The following is a 4,027-nucleotide window of genomic DNA, read 5'->3' on the forward strand; positions in this document are numbered from 1 at the left end:
ACGAAAAAGTAGGTACTAGATGACTAATTCAATCTCTTCCCAGACCATCGGTCTAATTTTCTCCTCCAGTTCCCACATAAGGTAGGATCTCTAGAGTCATTCTTTTAGCAAGACTGCTTTGCTGGGCAGTGGTTCACTGAATGTAGGAGATACTATCTACCCTGGAGGAGGCTTACTGTTAGGCACGGGGTGGGTGGGAAGATGATTCAAGCTGCATTTGGGGCTTACAGGACATACTCTCAAAATGCAAAGGAGGGAACTAATATCATCGGGAGAGAAGGAAGAGTGGGTGATCAGAAAAGACTTCTTAGGCTGGGTGTGGTGGCTCACATCTGTAATCCCAGCATTTTGGGAGGCTGAGGCGGGCAGATTGCCTGAGCTCAGGAGTTCTTGACCCGCCTGGGCCACGTGGTGAAACTCCATCTCTACTAAAAGTACAAAAAATTAGCCAGGCTTGGTGGTGTGTGCCTGTTGTCCCAGCTACTCAGGAGGCTGAGGCAGGAGAATTACTTGAAACCGGAAAATGGAAGTCAGAAGTTGCAATGAGCCGGGATGGTGCCACTGCACTCCAGCCTGGTGGTAGAGCAAGATTCTGTCTCCAAAAAAAAAAAAAAAAATGCTGGGTGTGGCAACGTGCGCCCATAGTCCCAGCTACTTGGGAGGCTGTGGCAAGAGAATTGTCTGAACTCAGGAGGTGGCGGTTGCAGTGAGCCAAGATGGTGCCACTGCACTCAAGCCTGGACAACAAAGCGAGACTCCATCTCAAAAAAAAAGACTTCTTGGGTTGGACACATGACTAATGTCCATAATCCTAGCACTTTGGGATGCCAAGGTGGGAGGATACTTGAACCCAGCAGTTCAAGACCAGCCAGGGCAACCGTGAGGCCCTGTCTAAAAAATATAAATAAGTCAGCTGGACATGGTGGTGCATGCCTATAGTCCCAGCTACTTGGGAGGATTGCTTGAGCCCAGGAGGTTAAGGCTGCAGTGAGCTGTGATTGTGCCACTGTGTTCCAGCCTGTGAGAGAGTGAGATCTTGTCTCTCAAAAAAGTAAGGACTTCTTAGATAAGGTAACATTTAGCTGGATGATTTTTGGGGCTAAGAGTAAACTCTGGGGCACTAGACTCCTCCCGGCCTCACATGAGATGCAGAGAAAACGGCTCTCCATTTTGTTTGGGCCAGTTTCCTTTCCTCCAACACAGGGGGATCCATACCACAAAAGAGGCAGGGATGAGGGGTACACGTCCGGCTGTGAAGAGGATAAGGGAAACCAAAAGCCCCGTTTTGTTCCGAGTTGAAACCACACCCTCCTCCACTGCCACAGGAGGAAGTGGGCCCAGCACCCTAGTGGGGGAGGGTGACCTGCTTCCTCCCCTGAGCTTGCTTCTTTGATTTCATTGGAGCAGCTGCTTTGAGTCCCACCTGACTGCCCTTGTTGCTGGGGAAGGGAGTCAGCTGTGAACAGAGACCCACGGAAATAAAAAGCTCACCCAGCTTCCTCCTGGGCTTCTCACTCCAGGTGGCTGAGGCAACCAGGGAAACAAAGATACCATAGCAACTACACTGGGACCTCCTACAGAACAGGGCCTGACCTTATTCCCGTTTCCCTCCAGCTTGCCCATGAGGCTCAGTGAAGACTGGTGAGCAAATAACAGAGTGGGTTGATGAAAGTGCTCCCAAGACTCCCCAGGTTCCCTGCTCTGACACCCCCTTTCCCCAGGAGGTGTTCCACAATTCTCCCCACCCCAATGCCCAGGGTCCTGTATTACCTCCTCAGAATAGCCCTGCAAAGTGGCTGCCCTTATTTCCAAGAGAGATAAGTGCCACACCTACAGGCTCCAAAGCTGGTGGTGTTTGCTTTGCACTGCTGCCCAGCTCCTCATTTCTTTCCTGCTGTTTTCTCAGCCTCAGGCACAGGCAGGGCCTTTCACAAGGAAAGTTCTCTCGAGCTGATTAAACAGTCCTGAGAAGGTTCAGGCAAATGGTATCCCTTCTCCGGGCATCAGAGATACAATGAATGAGTCTATCACATTCCTGACCTTGAGCTAGGTTGCAGGGTGTTGTGAAGGCCAGAGAAGAATAAGACCCAGCTGTTGCCCAAAGACAGGTGCAAAGAGGTTCAGCTGCCATTCTGATTGTTGCCTTGGGCTTGTCAAGTCAGGTCCTTCAGAGGGTGGGTAAGGGGGCCCTACTAATAGCAATTAAAACGCAGGCCTAGAAATAATATTTTACAGTCCCCGGCAAATAACCAGTTTCAGAGCCGCAAAAGGGACAGTCAAAAGCTAGCACCAAAAATATCAAGTTAGAACAACAGGTTCCTGTCCTAGCTCTGCTGCTGGCTCCCAGAATGACCTGGGGCCAATCACTATTCCACGTGGGCCTCAGTTTTCTGTTTTATAAAATGGGGACCAACATCCTTGGCTTATCCCAGTTGGCTGAAGGGTCAGAATGAGAACGGGAGGTGTGAGACTGCTCTGTGAACTGGAAGAGCCACTTCATTGTGTGGGGTGGGGGTGGTAATTATTTTTGTTAATGTCCTGCTGACTACTGCTCCTAGACCACAGGGCTAGGAGGCAGCAAGAGGTCTCTTCCTTGGACTGGACTCTTACCCGGCTTTGTAAGGTCTCAGGGTGAGGCCTCCAAGATCAAGCTTCTCTAAAGGTGTCCCGTTCTTCAAAGCTGCCAGCGGCTATCATGGCCTGATTCCCTTGGTTTTCCATAGAAAATGGCTGGTAGACGAAACACCTAATGGTCATACTATGAGTCCTGTGGGTGAGCAGAGGAGGAGAGTTTAGAAAGGGCCATCTGCCCCAAGACACACAAGCCCACCCAGTTCATGCTTTGGAAGGGGATGGGGACAGGGCCTATCTCACCCAGGGACTGATTAAGTGCACACACTGGAAAGGGGAACAGGGGGCGGAAACAGAAAGGGGGTGGAAAATGAACTTAAGTACACTCCCCACCCCCACCCCATCTGCTTAATATCACAAATTGGCTCTCGTCCAGACTTCTGCTTTTGTAACACTCAGTACTCTAGATAAGCACCCCCCAGCATAGTCATCAGACTTTGGTGAGTGGGAGAGTTGCGAGGGGATCACGATGGGACAGACACTCTCTGGGAATTGGCTAGGGTCCAGGTGGGGCTGTGAAGAGGTTGGAGGGGCTGGGACCCGGCCCCGGAGAGGCCAGGTCAAGCAGCTCAAAGCCCATCAGAAAAAGCCCCCAAGCCCTGTGAAAGGCGGTGCAGGAACACAGCCTGGAGCCGCCTGGTGAGGGAGAGGTCATTTTGGTCATTGCTGACGGTCCCCATCCAAGGCAGGGCTGGGCATCATGGTGGAAAGGAGGGAATGGAAAGGGGGAGGCTCAAACGACAGCTAACTGAACGGGAGAGGGAAAGAACAAAAGGGAGTAAGAAAAAGAAGAGAGAGAAAGAACCAAAGACATAAAGGATTAGTACAGGCCTTTAGGACGCCGTGGCTCACACCTATAATCCTAGCACTTTGTGAGGCCAAGGCCGGTGGATTGCTTGAGCTCAGGAGATCGAGACCAGCCTGGGCAATATGGCGAAACCTCGTCTCTACAAAACACAAAAATTAGCCAGGCGTGGTGGCCGGCGCCTATAACACCAGCTGCTCAGCAGGCTGATCGCTTGCACCTGGGAGGTGGAGGCTGCAGTGAGCCGAGATCTTGCCGCTGCACTCCATCCTGGGCGAAAAAGGGAGTCTGTCTCAAAAAAAAAAAAAAAAAAAGGAAGAAAGAAAGAAAAGAGTACAAACCCGGGTGGGAGAGACGGGAAATGGAAGAGCGGGCAGCGCACGAGGAAGAGGAGCGGGGGGCACAAAGGGCGCAGGGCTGGGGCCAGGCTCACCGGGCCGTAGGGAGAACACGAGAGAGCGTGCAGCTTTGTCTGTCGGCTGGCGGAGGGCGCGTCGGGCGAGCTTGGACTGTACTTAACCCAAAGCGCGCGCGCGGCGGGGCTCGTGGCGCAGTAGTGCGGCTCCGCGCAGGCGGTGGCGCAGCTTAGGT

General features: G+C 52.3%; 1 protein-coding gene across 1 annotated transcript in view; it reads right to left on the reverse strand.

Moving 5' to 3' along the window:
• Nucleotides 1-4,021, reverse strand: part of UCP2 (uncoupling protein 2) — an 8,923-nt gene extending 4,902 nt beyond the window's left edge. Inside the window, exons 1-2 of the mRNA XM_017532966.2 lie at nucleotides 3,870-4,021; nucleotides 2,611-2,767 (exon numbers count right to left, since the gene is read on the reverse strand). The gene's annotated coding sequence lies outside the window, so the exon portion shown is untranslated. The remainder of the gene's footprint in view (nucleotides 1-2,610; nucleotides 2,768-3,869) is intronic.
• Between the last annotated feature and the right edge of the window lie 6 nt (nucleotides 4,022-4,027).

This window comes from Cebus imitator, unplaced genomic scaffold (assembly GCF_001604975.1).
Source record: "Cebus imitator isolate Cc_AM_T3 unplaced genomic scaffold, Cebus_imitator-1.0 Scaffold79, whole genome shotgun sequence".
NCBI classification, from domain to species: domain Eukaryota; kingdom Metazoa; phylum Chordata; class Mammalia; order Primates; family Cebidae; genus Cebus; species Cebus imitator.